This window comes from Canis aureus, chromosome 20 (genome assembly GCF_053574225.1).
Source record: "Canis aureus isolate CA01 chromosome 20, VMU_Caureus_v.1.0, whole genome shotgun sequence".
Classification (NCBI taxonomy): Eukaryota; Metazoa; Chordata; class Mammalia; order Carnivora; family Canidae; genus Canis; species Canis aureus.
Window position 1 is genome coordinate 20,076,680 of NC_135630.1, and position 19,882 is coordinate 20,096,561.

Genomic DNA, 19,882 nt, shown 5'->3' on the forward strand with positions numbered 1-19,882 from the left:
GAAGTCTTAGAAATAATTATAAAAATATACTTGCTACGCTATGACTCAAAATCATTGTCTATACTTACAAACAAATTTCTTATGACCTTAAAATAGTTAGGAGTTGTATATTTCTTGACAGATTAGTGAAACAAACATCCACACCGACAAATATAGGAGTTTACATATATAAAAATAAAAAATTAGGATTTGGAGGCACCTGAGTGGCTCAGTGATTGTATGTGCATAGGCCTTTGGCTCAGGTCGTGATCCCGGGTCCTGGGATTGAGTCCCGCATCAGGCGAAGCCTGCTTCTCCCTCTCCCTGTGTCTCTGCTGCTCTCTCTGTGTCTCTCATGAATAAATGAATATAGCTTTTTTAAAAAATTAGGATTTAAAATTCAAACATACTTAGGTATTTCTTCACTGTATATGGTTGTAACTTTGAATTGTCACGACAGTGATAAACTGTGACCACCTGGCATGCTATCATGGATAATGACAGAAGGCTTCATAAATTTGATACATATTCCTTCTAAATAGGAAAAGTAATTAGACTTTATGGAAGCCATACTCCAAAGGGTATATACTTGTCCTTTTTAGAGTCCTTAGGATGGTTTTATTCCTCTAAAGGTTTAACTCAGATTTAACTAGAAAAGAACTTCTATATATGTTTTAATATTGTGATGTTCCCAAAATATTTTACTTTTTAAAATCAAAGTGTCTGAAAGAAAACTCTATTTTATTTTATTTTTTTAAAGATTTTATTTATTTACTCATGAGAGATGGGGGTGGGGGAGAGAGAGAGAGAGAGAGAGAGAGAGAGAGAGAGGCAGAGACACAGGCAGAGAGAGAGAAGCAGTCTCCATGCAGGGAGCCCAATGTGGGAATCGATCCCAGGACTTCAGGATCATGCCCTGGGCTGAAGGCAGCACTAAACCGCTGAGCCACCCGGGCTGCCCTATACAGAATTTTTAATGTCACCCAAGGTGGTCACTCAAGCAATATAGCTAAGCACAGTCACACTCTTGATCTCTTTTCTCTGGTAGAATTAGTTCTAAAGTGATCATGTGTTTATTTAAACTAATCAAAGTATCATGCTACCGGAAATTGAGAATCAAATCAAGACAGAACTCATGAAATAGAGTTTTAATTTTAATTTATAATGTTCTATATTAGCTGAGCTGATAAATGGAAGAAAATCAGTGAACTATCATTTAGAAGACTTAATTACAATGTGTGGGGCCATACTTTTATTGTTGTAATCATCATATAGATAGTTTAGGAAAATGTACTTAAACATGCTTCAGAAGACAATCCTAACATTAGGTATTTATAAACACATCAGGGTATAATTGTGTCTTAGAGTCAAATCTGCAGAAATTGTTAGCAGATACCAGCTCTATTAGCAAATTTTTCTCAAGTTAATGCAATATTGTTGGTATCTGAAAAGCCACACAGAGTATGACTAAAGACTTGCTAGGACATTTCCACCAACCAGTGTTCAAATGTATATTAAAATATAAACAGTTGAGAAAGCTGAGAACAATGAAAACTTCTTAAATATCATGTTTTCCATGTTTGCGCGCTGGTAACATAAAGACAGCTGAACTCCAAAAATCTTCATTTTTGGTAATACTCATGGTCAGGAATCAGCAGGGGAATTTTCAACCTGAAAGGATTATCTTTGTCAAAATTACGACGTTTGAATAATCTTAAACAGCCGTGTTTTGCCTTCTTAAATTCTGGTACTGTAATAAATTTGTTATAAGAATTCAACATGGGAAGCTAGCTTTGTCTTAAGAATTAATTTCGGTAATCAAAACAATGCCAAAAGAATAGTAATATTTTTCTTCCTCACACTCAAACACATTTGGTTTGGACTAAATACTAGCATAGGCTTTTAACCCTAGAGGCCAAAAATCATTTATTATTTATATATGAAGTATATAAGCAGTAGATAGGTATGTAGATCAATAGACATGTAGGTAGCCAGAGAAGGAAAGACAATAAAAGAAAAAGGAAGAAGGAAGGAAAGGGAATGAGAGAGAAAAAAGAAAAGTATATAGAACTTTATGAAAACTTACACAAAATATACACAGATTGTTCTTTCTTTATAATAATACCAAAAATATTTCTACTGCTGAATTTGCACATAAAAATGTGAAAAAAAACATTTTAGAGACTGCAATTTTTAAGACATAATTCTAACGCAGTGTGCATTGAAATGTAATGAAACAAGAAATAATGGAAATACATACACATAGCCTAAAAGGATTATATACTATCTTAGGAAAATCTTGGAGCTATGGTTTTCATAGTAGAATATGTATCATGATTTTATCACATTAGGAAAATATGCAGTAACTTTTGGGATACATGCATATTCCAAATATGGAATTCATTTGAGTATGAGAATGCATACATATATATATGGGAATACATACATTATTTATGACAAAAATCTCCTTTTATTTCAAATTTATGGTCAGGCTGTAATTGCTGGGTATGAAGTGTGTGTTAGTAAATGATTATGTGAATATTATGAATGTTGTGTGAAACATCAGTCTCTACCACTTTCTCATTCATCCTCTGCTCTCTCAATCACTTGTTCATATCTGGCAATTCTTCAGAGGTATCTTTTCCCGCTCATATCTATTAGAATAGGTATATCAAAATAATTTATAGGTTAACATGTTGGATACATTCTTATGTGTACTTCTATAATATTTTAATTACGAAACGGTTAATATCTAGAAAAATAATATCATTCACAATAATAATAGCTGAAACAACAGCAGAGTCAAGAGGCCTAATTTTTATGTCCATATATGACCTTGTGTTCATTTTCAAGCTTCTGTGTCTTCGTTTGTAAAGCTAGGATTAATACTCTGTGTAACTACCACCGAGATTGCTGTAAAAATAAAATGAGTTAATATATAAGAAATAGTGTGCTCTGTAGAAAATCGGAACACCATGTAAAATGTCAGGTGTAATTCTTGCTGTTGAGAAGCACCTGGACAGAATAAAGGTAATCTTAAACTGTTTTTTTTTCAGAGGTGATGGCTACAAACTGGGGCAGAGAGAAATTGAAGGCAGCAGGAAGACAATAAGCAGAAGGAGCAGAAAGAAAGCTTTCTATGTTCCTGTAGAACTCTCCCAGGTTGCCCTGGGGTAATTATCACCTGTCTCTTATGCATTGAAATACGTGATTATTCTCAGGCTTTCAGGCCAGTATTCACATGCTACTAGGCCAGTGTTACCATGATAATAACAGAAAATCAGATCCTGCTGTCCAACAGGCAATGTGATAAGTCATATGTATTCCCTTGTCTTTTAGAATATGTTCTTGTTTCTTCTGAGGGTTCGAAATTGATCCTTGAGCAGTAGGATTGTCTGGTGGACAGTGGCAGCAACGATGGGTAATTCAGTGTCTAAGGGGTCCAAAGACTCTCTGCCCATGTCTCATCACCTCTGGGCTGTTTAAACTCACTGTGCCCAGCATAGATTAGGGCCTTTCTCCTCTACAGAATGACCTTATGAGAGCAATTAGCTGGCATCCTCAGAGAAAGATGAGTTTGTAGCAAAAATATTTTTCACCATAAAACTACTATAAAGAATAAGAGAAAGAATATCCTCTGAAGCAGTATTATCGAAATAGTTTATTTGTGTATCTAAACTAATCATGGCAAATCATTTAATTTAAAATTATTGGCAAGATATTTTATTAATATATCACCATAGGTATGGTGAACTGAAAATAGGTTCACAGAATTACGAAAGGTAATACAATAAAGTACTGTTCAATATGAAATGGTGTTCAAACCCATTGGTCATGAGAGGAACAGAAATTTATTTTTTATTTATTTTTTTTTTTAATTTTTATTTATTTATGATAGTCACAGAGAGAGAGAGAGAGAGGCAGAGACACAGGCAGAGGGAGAAGCAGGCTCCATGCCGGGAGCCCAACGTGGGATTCGATGCCGGGTCTCCAGGATCACGCCCTGGGTCAAAGGCAGGCGCCAAACCGCTGCGCCACCCAGGGATCCCTTTTTTTTTTTTTTTTTAAATTTTTAAATTTTAATTTATTTATGATAGTCACAGAGAGAGAGAGAGAGAGAGAGAGGCAGAGACACAGGCAGAGGGAGAAGCAGGCTCCATGCACCGGGAGCCTGACGTGGGATTCGATCCCGGGTCTCCAGGATCGCGCCCTGGGCCAAAGGCAGGCGCTAAACCACTGCGCCACCCAGGGATCCCGCAGAAATTTAAATAAAGACTTTCATTTTATATTGCTCGATTGTCCAAAATTAGAAAGTTGACTGATGCCAATGTTGGTGAGGATGTGGGATAATAGAAACTCATATACAGCCAATGAGAGTACATTCTGGCTTGAGTAATTCTGGAGAAAATCATAGCATTAATATGTCTAATTGTTGATCTGCTCTATGCCTAGCCCAGATGTTCCATTCCTAGGTATTTATCTATGAGACATCTTCACGCATTTTTATAGAGTGCTCGGGGTTGCAGAAATGCTTGTGAAGGTGAAGAGTTTGGGGGAACTTTGGTGTTCATAATTGGAAAAATAAGTATGTATAATGTACCAAATTTAAATAATGAAATACTATGTGTATAGTGGTTCAGAGCAGAACATCAGATGTAAACAGGCTGAATCTGACACAGTATTGAATGAAATAATAAAGGAGAGCTAACTATCATATTGCCACTGATGTAAATTAAAATATATGTTCACAAACAATACAAGCGTGTTAGGAATACATAAAAGCAAAATTAAATAAACACATGTATGATGCAAGAGAAAGAAACTAAACAAGACAGCAAAGAAATAAATATTTACTAAGAGTAAGGTAATGTTCAGGCTTGGATTAGATCTGCAATATAATCTTGTCCAATATCTATTTTCTGCTAAGAATTTTTTTTTTTCTTTTAGGTATACTGATTTACTGGCACTTAATCTCACACAGTCTCTTGATCACACAGCAATCTCCTTCTTCCCTCTCATTTTCTACAAGAAAATCTCTACCTTGTTTTGATACACATAACATACCTTTAAAATTTTTGATTTATTGGGGCACCTGGTGGCTCAGTCAGTTAAGCATCCAACTCTTCATTTTGACTTAGGTCATGATCTCAGGGTCATGAGATGGAGCCCTCCCTTGGGCTCTGCTGCTTTGTTGGGAGTCTGCTTGAGATTCTCTCCCTTTCCCTCTGCTCCTCCCCCCTCTAAAATAAATAAATAAATCTTTTAAGAAAACGAACTTTTATATTTATTTTGCTTGAAAAAAAGATTTGCTGAGAATAGGATCTCATATGCAAATAATGCAAGTGAAATGGTTAGAAAATTTGCTAATATAACTAGTCATATTCCTGCTTAAAGTACATTCCAACCTGCGCTTATATTAAGTAGTATATCTTGGTAAGTCGAGACAAAATTTTGTTAAGGAAAGATTTTTTAACAAGATTTCAGTTTTATGTATGAATGTGTGTGTGTGTGTGTGTGTGTACACACATTAGTTTAACTAAAATACCACAATTTTACCTAGTAAAACTAGGAAATTTAAAAGTACAGAAAAAGTAAGCTAAAATCAAATTCAGTATGATACAATATTGATAATAAAATATGTTACTAACATATAAAATATTGATATGGCATATCTATTGGAAAATGTGTACTGGACTGCAAAGACCTAGATTAATAACAAATTTGAGACTGTAGAGAAATTAATATTCAAAACGTGCAACTTTTTCTAAAATGGAATATGATTCAAATCATTTCAGAGCACCTCTGTAAGAAGGTGAAAGTTCAGGAAGGAATTTAATATGAAACTGATTGTGGTTAGACAACCAGGAGCTGACCTTATTTTTCTTGAAAAAACAAAAGCAAAAAGACCTCAAATTTTACCTCTTATCCCAAACCCAACACCTAAAGCAACACTGTGACCTCTTTAACGTAGCTTGGGGACAGAAACTCAGAACTTATTTGCAAAATGGCTTTGTAATTGAAATTTTAATATCACTTTCTAAGCAGACTTACTCTCCTTGGGTGTCCAAAGAGTGCCACAGACACTTTTAGGCTATTAGTTTCCTGCTTATGGGGTCCCAGAACAAAGTGGGAGGGCTTCAGACCACAGAAAGTAAACTCAATTTTCTCCTCATTTTGAATAAGCAGAATTACACATTGTAGTGAATAGAAGATGTTTCTAAATTCCTTGATGCAGAGAAGAACTGTATTCCTAGTCTGTCTCATTACCCTAAATCAGGTCCTATGGGAACTCCATTAACACTTCTGTAGTACCTATATCTACACATTAATATACAGATAGCAATCCAAAGGTCAAATATTCCCCATAGCTAAATCTAGTGTAAGGTTCCAGAGTTTTGGCAACTGCAAATTCTGGTGGGTTCCTAAGTCTGCTACTGGGCAAATGGTATTTCATTTTATTTTTTTAATTTAAAAACTCAGTACCGTAGAACTATTTTGAGCACACAAATTCATTTAACCTTTGTAAACTCTCTTCTGAGACAGAGCGGTCTTCCTTTTTTTGATGGTAGCTTTTCAGAGGCGAAACAAACCAAAACCAAAACCAAAACAACAAAAATACACTGTATTTCTTCATCTCAGTCCATTTCCTGGTATTGGCTGCATCCAAAAAAGACAGAATGGAGCCACCACAGAAAAAGCTTTAGTCCTGGAATTCCAAGCCAGGCACAAACCAAAGCCTACTGGAAATCTCATGGGAAAAAGTGTTCGGTGAGGTTTCCATTCTCAAGACCTCCATCCATCACTTGAGTCAGCAGGTGATTCAAGACCATTCATTACTGATTATAGTTTTATTATTATTTTAAAAGGAGCTCTATTTTTACATCCTTGAACATATTGTTATGACAAATTTGCTTCTCCAAAGATATTGCTCCAAATTTAACCATTTCTGAAAACACAGAATTCTCTTTAATTTTCTTGTGTCTACAACCGCAAAATCTCTAAAGACACCATAACCTATACTTGTTACATCTCAAAAAGTTTGGTGAAGACTTTGTAATAATGGAGGCAAATGTTGAATTCACAATTTAGTTTTATATACTTTTTTTTTTATTATATGGGAGCAGAGAATTACAGACATTGTAGAAACCCAGGATAAGGATAGAAAAACTGCCAGGTTGTATGGGGAAGGGAGGCAGACCGAATGCTCACTCATGATGCAGGGATCCTGCCCTGGGCCGATTTAGCATCCAACCCTTTTGTGTTCTTCTCTAAAGCCCTTGACTTGACCTGCATCCTTTGCCACATCCACCTTTCCCCCTCAGGGGGAAAGATTCTTTCCCTTCAATACTTCTAAGGAGCCAGGCAGTATTTCCCAATTATAGTTCATACCTGGTTCTCACACCAAAAAACCTCAGTCACCTTTGTATGTTTTAAGGATTTTTAATTTTTTTAGTAATCAGATGGGACTAAGTAAGATAATAAACTCTGAAGCACTTCCATTATGTGACATTATTAAAATCATGGGCTACTACTGTTCATACTTTGTCAGTCCCACTATCTTTCTCCCTTTTTTACCCAATCTGGAGATTCAATCTGAGTGAAACAATTTTAGGTTTAGTGTGGCCCAATTAAATATCAGACCACTTCTAACCAAAATATGTTTTTTCTTCTGGATTTTCATCTGCTTATTCTCTACTGGGTCATTTCCATCAGCATTTTAAAATGACTCACTGCCTCTCATTTTTGAGAAATGCTTTCTAATCATATCTTTCCAGTCACCACCACATTTAACTCATAAAGTTCTTTGTTTAAGTTATTTGCATCTGCTTCCTTACTTCCCACTTCATTTAGCCTTTGATCCCTTCAGTCTACTGTAAGCATTCTTGTTAAAACACGAGTGAAGTCCAACATTGCTAAATCCAATGTAGAATTTTTAATTCTCTGTGTGTATTCTCAACTTTCACAAGTATTTAAAAAGTTCTCTCTGTCCTTCTCTTTGTGAAAACTCTCCATTTTAGTGCCTTATGTGACACCATTTTTGTTTTTTCTTCTGTATCTTTGATGTTTTTTTTTTTTTCATTTTTCTTTTCCATTTCCTCTCATTTTCCATCCTTTAAAATCTTTGGATATTTTCAAGTCTTTACTCATTACATACCCTTATTCAAAAGAAGTGTATCAATTCCTATGTCTTAAAAATACAGTCTACTTTTGAGAACTTTTGTTATCATTTCTCTCTGATTTTTCTTCTGACTTCCATTTATATATCTAAATGGTAAACAGACATTATCTGTTTTAATGACTAAGAGACATTTCAAAATTCAGATGCCCCACATGGTGCTCTTGACCCTCCCCTTCAAGTCTGGGATTCTTTTAGACTTCCCCCATTTCAGGATTAATTGGCATCAATGTCATGAACCAAGAACTTGGCAATTTTACTTTCCATTGCCTGTCTCTTAGCCCACAGCTCATCCCCAGGTATTGTTGAGTTCCCTTCCAAGGCAAATATCAAATCCTTCAATTGATTTCCATTTTCTCTGCTTTCCCTCTAGTCCACATCATTGTCCTCTCTCCTCTGAGGTATTGTGTGAGACTCCAAAGGGCCTCTGTCTAATGAACTCCTCACCCAGCAACTAGGATGATCTTGGTTAAAGATAAAGAAGGTTATGTTAGCCTAGCTTACAAGTATCCAATTATTTCTGATTGAATTTAAAATGAAATCCCAAATGCTTCTCATTAGTTAATCGTTTGTGCATGATCCAGTACTCATTATACTACTATATACGTGCTTTCTATATGTGCTTTCTCTATATGTGCTTTCCTTGCATCAGCCTGATTTTTTTTTTTATTCGTGGCACAATTCAAATGCTTTTATTCCTGAGGACTTTTGTACCTTCGGCATTGAACAATCAGCCTAGCTCTTCACCTGTTAGGCCCCATCGTTAGACAGTCCATGACTCAGGATTTTTCTGATTCCATAGTCTAATCTAGATGGCTTGACTACTACTTTTTATATTATTCAGTTGTTACCTTCAGAGAAAGTAATACAGCTAGCATTAATATGGTTTCTTTTTTTGGATTCCTTATTGCTTGTCCTACATACTGGGTTATAAGCTTTATTAGTCTAGGGACCATGCCCATATTTTTCAATGGTATACATTCAGTATAATGCCTATGGGTTTCAGAATTTTTATCCAATTTTTTTTGTCTGTGACATACATTACTGCCACTTTAGTCTACTTCAATTCTTTCCTAGCCTTACTAACTAAAAATTAAGGACTTTACTGTACATCCTTCCCCTCTCTCTGCCATTCTCATCCTTCTTATCCTTAAAATATGATGCTCAGTGTGGGTAATGCTTTTGATCCCAAATTACTGTTGCATGGGCAGTGGCTGGATGCATATGACTAACTTTAACCAGATCCTTTTGTTGTATACAGTAATGGCCAAAATGAGCAGCAAAGTGTCATGCAGCATTTTCAGTCACTGATAACCATCTGGAGAGCCCCAAGGGAAAAGAAAACAAGAACCAGAGGGTTGGCATATGCTGGAAGTTTCCTCCTGACACTAGAGGCAGATGCCAGCATCTGTCCAAGAGGTCAAGTGATCACATAGTCATCATGTCATGGAATGCACTTTCTTCTTTACAGGCATTCTCGGTCTCAAAAAGAATAATAATAAAACAACAACAACAACAAAACAAACTTGAAAATCTCAGCAAGTAGAAGAGAGATGATCTGAAGTCAGGAATTAAATGCCAAACTGCCAATACTGCTTAACCCTTTCTGGGTGCAGATAATGGAGTAGATCTTTGGCCCAGAGTTTAGTCTCCTATGTAGGACACATGTTGCTTCTGCAGTGCTGGAATGTCTAGTGTCTTCTTATTAACCTTACATGAATTTTTTGGCATATGTCTTATTCTAAGTGTAATTCTAATTCTGAACTTTTATCACAGAACAATATGTGTTCCTTAGTATGCCCTGAAAATTGATAGATTTTTAATAAACTTGATATGTTTTTAATAAACAACAAAATTGGTGTGGTGCTCTAATATCTAAATAGAACCTCTATGTATGCATCCTCTGGGTTATCCAAGATCCCTTTCATCATGACACTGTGGTGGGTATTATGTGAGTAGTTTGTAGCTGTTTTAGTGAGAAGAGATCACTTTCTAATAGTATAAGAAATGGATTACTATCTAATGGAATGTAAGCTATCATATTTCCATGACACAGAATTAAAAAGCAATGCACACACGGTGGCAATAACTTGAGAAAATTCAGTCACTTCATTAACAATGTAATATAGATTACATAAATATTACAATAATTTGCTATGTGCGGTTGCTGAAGTGATTCTAAAAAGCACTAAAAATCCAAGCTCAGAATAATGGTGGTGTTTCTATCAATAGCTCAAGCTATCCTTTTTTTTTTTTTAAAGTAATCTTTATGCTTAATGTGGGCATGAACTCACAACCTGGAGATCAAGAGTCTCATGCTCTCGTACCTGAGCCAGCCAGTCACCCCTCAAGTGATCCTTTAAATAACAGTATAGTTGGCAGGAGGATTGAAAGTGATATTGATCTCTAGGTTAAATAGTTGCTCATGATACTACCTGTTTTAATGCAAATGGGAAAACAAGCACATCTATCCACCATAAATATATATGGATCCGTTTCTCACTTTCTTCAGGGTCCTTATGCAATTTACTTATCACTGAGAATTTCCATGTAAATCTTATTTAAGTTATCACACACCCAATCTGGGATGCTCTAATGTACATTACATTGCTTTCCCTTTCTGCATAACACATAACACCACACCATTTGACATAGTAATATGCTTTTGTTGTCTGTTTCTCTACTATTAGAATGTGAGCTTTGTGAGGATGGGGCATTTGTTTTATTCTGTATTATATCCCTTAATGTAAAACAGTGGCTGAGATTTGAATAGACATTTAACTAAAGAAGATAAATGAATGGCTAATAAGCACACGAACAGATGCTCAACATTAGGGAATTGCATTTCAAAATTAATCATTAGGGAAATGCATTTCGAAATCACAAAGTACTGCTTCACACTAAGTAGGATGGCTATAATCATGATGATGTAAAAAGCAAGCGTTGGTGGGATGTGGTAAAATTGAAATTCTCATACATTTCTGGTGGAAATGTAAAATGGTACAATGATTTTGGAAAATTGTTTGACAGTTTCTTAAAATGTTAGATTTACCATATGACCCAGCAATTTTATTTCTAGGTATATATGTAAGTGAAATAAAAACATATGTCTACATAAAGACATGTATATTAATGTTCATAGCATCATCATCCGTAAGAGCCCCAGGTTGGAACCAACCCAAATGTCAATCAGCTAGTAAATATATAAATAAAATATACTATGAATAATAATATAATATAAAAGTATAATATAAAAGTATAATATAAAAGTATAATATACTTTATGAATATAAAGTGGAATACGATTTAGCAATAGGAAGGAGTGCATTATTGATTCTTATTACCACATGGATCAACCTAGAAAAACTATGCTAAGAAGCCAGGTGTAAAAGATACCATATGTACAATTCCATTTATATAAAATGTTCAAAAAAGAGACAGCAAGTTGGATAGAAGTTGCCTAAGGCTGGAGGTGGACTACAGATGGGCAGAAGAGATGTTTGGGGGATGAAAATGTTCAAAAACTGGACTGTGATGATTTTGGCACACTCTGTAAACTTATTAGAAATAATTTAATTTTACCCTTAAAATAGGTGAATTTTAGGAAATGTGAATGAGCCTTTAATAAAGCTGCTTAAAAAAGGGACTGATACAAAGTAGGATCTCCATATTTGTTTAACTTAAGAATGATTAAATAAGATCCTTACTCAGTAATGATTACAATCTCAGAACATGAAATTATTTGACTGATGAAATGTGTATAGCTATGTATATAAACACATACAAACAAAAATGTACTTTATAAACATACTGTGTGTGATAGAGACGTGCATGGATGTATATGCGCATGTGTGTGCATGTTGTATATATATGCATTTCCACAGCCTCAGGAAACATCTTACAACGGATGGAGCAGTAGAACCTAAAATATACAAGTGATGTTTTAGATGTGGTTGTAAATTAGGCAGAAACAAGTCAAAATTCCATTACCACAGTGGATTCTAGAGAGAAGAGTTTTGCCCGTGTACTGTCCCCACATACACTCATTATGGTTTAAAGGATCAAGGTTTAATGAGGAGGGGCTTCTGTAGTCTTAGTGAAATAGTCAGATGACCGGAAGGCTGCTCAGATTTGATGGTCTGCTGAAGACACAAGCACATGGGGCTTCTGCAGAGTCTCACTACTCACTCTCACAGTGTCCAATGCTCTCTTCCTCTTAGAGGTAGCCAGGAACACTCAAAGTAATTAGTTCTCATAATATTGGAAAATGACATCTGCATATAGCATTCAGAAGCTATTAATGCAGCAAAAGGCAAAAAATAGCAAACTAAAATTCTGTTAGATGCTTTCCATAAAGTGGCCACCTCTGACAGAAGTTCTGTATGCTTTTTAAGAGACTGAATTTTAAAAGGTTATTTTCAATAATGGAGGCTCTCTTTGTAAATTAAGCTTTGGCATTAACTCCTTTCACTGAAAAGGTGAGGTCTTGGCTTTTCCGTTTCAGGAATTGTTCCAGGTCTCATCATTTCCTCCACAAGAGGAAATAATTGGACTGGGTCATCTTGTTTCAGCTTACAAGTATTAGCCATTGCTTTTTTTTTTTTTCCTGAAAAAAGCAATGGCTTTTTTTTTTGACTTCAACTTCTTTTTATTATCTTTTTAGTTCACTTCTTACAATAATTTGTATCTGTGAAGGAACTCAAATTTAGTGAATGAAAAGCACTGCTTATGATTTACAAAGCAATGAAATAAGTTGAAGAGGTAGCGTTTAGTGGATTAAATAATACAGGGTTTTTTGGATCTGTAATTGATATACATTTAATTAAAAAACAAATAGTTTGTATTAGGTCACCACATAGGCAGCTAACAGTCTGTGCTTTGAACAGATTTATGAAACCAAAGAGCAGGGTTGGGAAGAGAAAGGACTCTGAGAACAAACAGTTGGGTTCCTGTCCTTGGCTGCCTCTCAGATGTGAGACCTCGGCAACTGAAATAGTTTTCATCCTCTAATATGTGACCAAAAATAAGAACAATGTTCAGACAGAAGAAAGTAAATGAACAAAAAGTTAATTTAATTTATTTTTAGAAAGAAGTAGGATGGTTGAAAGAAAGAAAACCACTTTCATGTTATCCGAACATTTAGGCTTTGGTAGCGGCCTGATTTTCTGAGTCCCACTCCCCTGAAATAAAACCTGGAGGGTTTGCTATGTGTGGGCAGAACTATGTCAGTAGTAATGAACTGGTCAAGGATATTAAAATATCCTTCTTTTCTCAAGCTGCTCCAAAGACTATCTGCCAAAATTTATTAATTGGATATTTGCTCCCCAAAGTATTTACATATCTGCCAAAAGTGCTTTTGAAATTTTTGGCATGAGTTACTCTGGATAAAAAGAAATATGAGCTGTAAAATAATAAAATAAACTTGAAAATAGCAGTTAAGTGTGTTTGATTTCTTTATGAACAGCCAATACCTCTATTATTTAAAGTAATTTGAATCCTTTAAAAACGATATGTATGGAGTACAGAGGATAAAACAACCACAGGAAACCTATCATAACAATATCCCTTATGTTCAAGATTTGCTACAAGAAGGGTCCATTTGTTATTCATAGAAGAGAGTTTAGTTATAGATGTATGAAATGAGCTCATTATTGGGTGATTTTATTTTTCAGAAATCACATGGCATGAAACCAAAGAAAAGCATCAGAGAAATGTGCTAAAATATATGGATAAATGAGCTCTTCAGAGATGAGTATAGAAAGAACATATATTAAAGTATTTCTTAAAATTACAGAGTGCTTAGAGATAATTCTTACAGAAAATTCTGTAAGAAAAATAGTTTTGGCTGGTGTTCAAAATGTCAATTGTTCTGAGTCTATATCTACCTGTACTTCCCCACCTCACTGTTATTCATTCCTGCATAATAAGGACTTACAATGTGATATACAGTTTTCCTTATTCCAAACTTACCTAAGTTGTTTTTCACCTGCTGACCTTAAAACTTTGAAGCAACTTGACTTAAATATTCAAACTACTCAATGCAACATGAGTTCACGCTCTTCACTCTCCTTCAGTGAGGAGGGCGTATCCGGAGTTCAAGTTTTTGTAATCCCTGATGTCTAGAAGCTGAATTGCCAAAGATGATTTACATTCGTAATTTGAGAAAGAACTTCAGCTCGTGTAATGATTTCTAAATTTCAGTTAGAGGACTGATGTTGATCTGTGATACTCTTTATCTACTCAGTGACAAATACAGAAAACAAGAGGATGATGATTCTTAAAGGTAAATTTTAAAGACTAACTTTGTATGTATACACACATATCAATGTGGCAATGGTTAAAAATCTTATTTTTAATGAAATGATGGTATCTATTAAGTATTTACTTAATTCAATTGTTTAACTGATTGGTTGAATGATTTTAACATCCTGATATGACAAAATTAAAAGTTGGCAATCTGAAGACGGAAATTCCTTCAATAATGCACAAAATCTCAAATTTAAAAATCAAAGGGTTAGAGGAACCTAAAGCAAAATTGGAAAACACAAGTCTGTGCCTTCCCTGTGCTTCCCCACACTTACAACCCATCGGGGCCATGCTATTTCTCATGCTTTCTGCATAAACCTTTACTCCGACCTTGGATTTCAAATCTGATGGATTTCTAAGGGACCACATTTTAATTAAGCATGCTACAGTATCAATTTTATTCCCATTTTTACTCTCCCACGTTTCCTTCAGGTTAAGAATGAAAAGTGAAGTTAATATATTTTGCATCAATTAAAAGACTTCTAGGTGTAAACTAATGTGTTGCTTATAAGCAATATATCAATGATTATCATGTCGAAAACCCCTGGGCATGTCTGTGCATAGGATGGTGATCTCTCCCGAGAGGAATGAGGCAAAAAAAAATGTGGCACAGGCTATTCTTCTTCTTCTTTTTTAAAAATTTTATTTATGTATTTATTCAGAGAGAGAGAGGCAGAAACACAGACAGAGGGAGAAGCAGGCTCCTCACTGGGAGCCCAATGTGGGATGCGATCTCCAGACCCGGGATCGTGCCCTGAGCCAAAGACAGACGCTCAACTACTGAGCCATCCAAGCATCCCCAGGCTATTCTTCTGTCTGAAAGCTAATCCCTTGATTCATTTTAGACCATGCTTCCTTCTAATATTTAATCTCTTTATTCATCAAAATAATTTACATTTGGCTCTACAGCTGCATCAGACATTAATCAAGGGTTTCATGTAATTAAAGGAAATGATTATTTGGGAAGATAATTTCTTTTTAATGTGCTTTATGAAGGTCCTTATAGCTCTAGGTTCTTAACCTTGCTTCTTTTACCTTCAGATCTGCCTGACTTCAAAATGATTTTCTGCCATTTTAATTTTCCTTCCCTTTTGGGACATCTTTCATTCTACTCACATGGATGGAAACCTCTGGAGGATCCCTACTCTTCTCAGTAACACATTTTACCAATCTTAGGTTGTTCAGTTCGGAATAACAGTCAACTTCAGCCTGTACAATCCCAAACCTCTCACACCAAATACTTCTGCTTCTCACACCACGTGTTTCCTGCATGCATTTTATTTTACACCGTGTAGGATTTGTCTGCACAGCATACAATGAAGCAAACAAGAATACACAACTAAAATTTTATTTTAAAAAATTATTATTTTGGTTTTGTTTTAAAGACTTTACTTATTCATGAGAGACACAGAGAGAGGCAGAGACCTAGATAGGCAGAGGGAGGAGAAGCAGACTCCATGCAGGAAGCCTGATGTGGGATCCTGGGTTCACGCCCTGAGCTGACACTCAACCACTGAGCCACCCAGGCATTCCTATTTTAAAAAATTATAAAAAATAATTGAGACCAGAAGTTCTCAATATGAATTTTATGGGAATATATTAGGAACAGTATAATCTAAATGTTTGGAAGACAAACATTGTCATGTGTCTTAATTTCTGCAATTTCAGTTTGATGACACATCAAATGGCTTGTGGCTGTTACAGAGCCATTATATTTTAGAATTTCCACAATTTGACTGTGAGAAAATAGTGTTTGTCTTTACCAAGAACCAAATAAAATTTTTAGAACAATGTTGTTCTTTCACTAAAATATGGTAGCGGAAGTTAGGTTTATGATTCTTGGTTATAAGCAAACTGCAGGGTTGAGGAGGAAGATGTTCTTTTTTAGTAATAGTTAAAATAAAAGCTCTTTGTAGAACAATACCTTGACAGTTCAGAATTCTCCTTGTTCAGAAGTCTCTTATTTTATTTTCCTCAACCTTAACAAAGGACTTTGGAAAAAAAAAAAAAAAAGGAAAGGAAAGGAAAGGAAAATGAAAAAAAGAAAAAAAAGAAAGTTTTGACTCAGAACTTTAATGCCTAGGTAGGCACACTTTTCATTAACTCTCTTTTCTACTCACTGATGGGCATTGCAATCCTAGAAGATACTGTATCAAACTGTCTTTTAAAGATAGTTATGAAGATGGATAGTCTTCTTAATGTATTGTTGTATCCTATTGGCCAGTATCTTGTTGAGAATTTTTGCATCCATGATCATCAGAGATATTGGTGTATAATTCTCCTTTTTGGTGGGGTCTTTGTCTGGTTTTGGAATTAAGGTGATGCTGGCCTCAAAGAACGAATTTGGAAGTACTCCATCCCTTTCTGTCTTTCCAAACAGCTTTAGGAGAATAGGTATGGTTTCTTCTTTAAACGTTTGATAGAATTCCCCTGGGAAGCCATCTGGCCCTGGACTCTTGTGTCTTGGGAGGTTTTTGATGACTGCTTCAATTTCCTCCCTGGTTATTGGCCTGTTCAGGTTTTCTATTTCTTCCTGTTCCAGTTTTGGTAGTTTGTGGCTTTCCAGGAATGTGTCCATTTCTTCTAGATTGCCTAATTTATTGGCGTATAGCTGTTCATAATATGTTTTTAAAATCGTTTGTATTTCCTTGGTGTTGGTAGTGATCTCTCCTTTCTCATTCATGATTTTATTAATTTGAGTCTTCTCTCTCTTCTTTTTAATAAGGCCTGCTAATGGTTTATCTATTTTATTAATTCTTTCAAAGAACCAACTCCTGGTTTTGTTGATCTGTTCCACGGTTCTTCTGGTCTCGATTTCATTGAGTTCTGCTCGAATCTTTATTAAGTCTCTTCTGCTGGGTGTAGGATCTATTTGCTGTTTTTTCTCCAGCTCCTTTATGTGTAAGGTTAGCTTTTGTATTTGAGTTCTTTCCAGTTTTTGAATGGATGCTTGTATTGCGATGTATTTCCCCCTTAGGACTGCTTTTGCTGCATCCCAAAGATTTTGAATGGTTGCTTCTTCATTCTCATTAGTTTCCATGAATCTTTTTAATTCTTCCCTAATTTCCTGGTTGACCCTTTCATCTTTTAGCAGAATGGTCCTCAGCCCCCACGTGTTTGAAATCCTTCCAAACTTCTTGTGATTTAGTTCTAATTTCAAGGCATTATGGTCTGAGAATATGCAGGGGACGATCCCAATCTTTTGGTACCAGTTAAGACCTGATTTGTGACCCAGTATGTGGTCTATTTTGGAGAAAGTTCCATGTGCACTTGAGAAGAATGTGTATTCAGTTGCGTTTGGATATAAAGTTCTGTAGATTTCTGTGAAATCCATCTGGTCCAGTGTATCATTTAAAGCTCTTGTTTCTTTGGAGATGTTGTGCTTAGAAGACCTATTGAGTATAGGAAGTGCTACATTGAAGTCACCAAGTATAAGTGTATTATTATGTAAGTATGTCTTAACTTTGGTTATTAATTGATTGATATATTTGGCAGCTCCCACATTCGGGGCATATATATTGATGATTGTTAAGTCCTCTTGTTGGATAGATCCTTTAATTATGATATAGTGTCCCTCTTCATCTCTCACTAGTCTTTGGGATAAACTTTAGTTTATCTGATATAAGGATGGCTACCCCTGCTTTCTCTTGAGGACCATTTGAATGGTACATGGTTCTCCAACCTTTTATTTTCAGGCTGTAGGTGTCCTTCTGTCTAAAATGAGTCTCCTGTAGACAGCAAATAGATGGGTCCTGCTTTTTTATCCAGTCTGAAACCCTGCGCCTTTTGATGGGGTCATTAAGCCTGTTCACGTTCAGAGTTACTATTGAAAGATATGAATTTAGTGTCATCATGATACCTATTCAGTCCCTGTTTTTGTGGATTTTTCCATATGACTTCCTCTTAAAGAGGAATTTTAAGAGTCCCCCTTAAAATTTCTTGCAGAGCTGGTTTGGAGGTCACATATTCTTTCAGTTCCTGCCTGTCTTGGAAGCTCTTTATCTCTCCTTCTATTCTGAATGAGAGCCTTGCTGGATAAAGTATTCTTGGCTGCATGTTCTTCTCATTTAGGACCCTGAATATATCCTGCCAGCCCTTTCTGGCCTGCCAGGTCTCTGTGGAGAGGTCTGCTGTTAATCTGATATTTTTCCCCGTATAAGTTAGGGATCTTTTGTCTCTTGCTGCTTTAAGGATCTTCTCTTTATCTTTGGAATTTGCAAGCTTCACTATTAAATGTCACGGTGTTGAACAGTTTTTATTGATTTTAGGGGGGGATCTCTCTATTTCCTGGATCTGAATGCCTGTTTCCCTTCCCAGATTAGGAAAGTTTTTAGCTAGGGTTTGTTCAAATACATATTCTGGACCTCTGTCCCTTTCGGTGCCCTCGGGAACCCCAATTAAATGTAGATTTTTTTTCCTCAGGCTGTCATTTATTTCCCTTATCTATCCTCATGATCTTTTGTTTGTCTCTTTTTTCCTCAGTTTCCCTCTTTGCCATCAATTTGTCTTCTATGTCACTCACTCATTCTTCCACCTCATTAACCTTCATCGTTAGGATGTCTAGTTTGGATTGCATCTCATTTAATTGATTTTTAATTTCAGCCTGATTAGATCTAAATTCTGCAGTCATGAAGTCTTTTGAGTCCTTTATGCTTTTTTCTAGAGCCACCAGTTGCTTTATAATAGTGCTTCTGAATTGGCTTTCTGACATTGAATTGTAATCCAGATTTTGTAACTCTGTGGGAGAGAGGACTGTTTCTGATTCTTTGTTTTGAGGTGAGTTTTTCCTTCTAGTCATTTTGCTCAGTGCAGAGTGGCCAAAAACAAGTTGTATTGGGAAAAGGAGAAAAAGAGAGAAGAGAAAGAAGAAAAGAAAAAGAAAAAAAAAAGAGAAGAGAAGAGTTAAAAAAAGTGGGGGGGAAGCAAACAAAAAAAAACAAAAAAAAAAAACCAAGGGGATTATCCTCTGATTTTGTATACTGTAAATCCCTCGACTTCCCCTGGAACTTTCCAGTGCTGCTTGGTCAATAATTTGTTTTTCCCCTGTCGGTCTAGCTGGTCTGCTGGGGGAGGGGCCTCCTGTGCTGATTCTCAGGTGTTAGCCTTTGGGGGAGAGTATTCACTTTGCCAATAGATGGGGGATATGGAAGATATAGGGAAAGAGAGACTATCTTTGTGGCCTTTCCCACAAAGGACAACATAATGTCATCTTTATATCAGTGTTTGCCAAAAAATGTGGTTCTTGACATTTTGTTCAGGAATTTGCCTACACAGTGCAAAACGTAGCAGACAGTAATAAACAAATAACAATTAACATATAAAAAATTATAAAGTTGTTTTAGTGCAGAAGTTCTCAATTTGATATTTATAGAATATTCTTGGGACTTCCTGATAAATTTTCTCTGCAGAGGGTCTATATAT

The 19,882-nt window shown here is 35.7% G+C and overlaps 1 long non-coding RNA gene across 13 annotated transcripts in view; it reads left to right on the forward strand.

Annotated features, from left to right (window-relative positions):
* LOC144291523 (uncharacterized) overlaps positions 1 to 19,882 on the forward strand; it is a 777,143-nt gene that overhangs the window by 474,623 nt on the left and 282,638 nt on the right. For 3 of the 13 annotated variants that reach the window (XR_013358831.1, XR_013358833.1, XR_013358841.1), the window contains one exon: positions 3,036 to 3,152. The exons of the other annotated variants lie outside the window; for them this stretch is intronic. This is a non-coding gene — a long non-coding RNA (uncharacterized LOC144291523). The remainder of the gene's footprint in view (positions 1 to 3,035; positions 3,153 to 19,882) is intronic. 13 annotated transcript variants of the gene reach the window in all.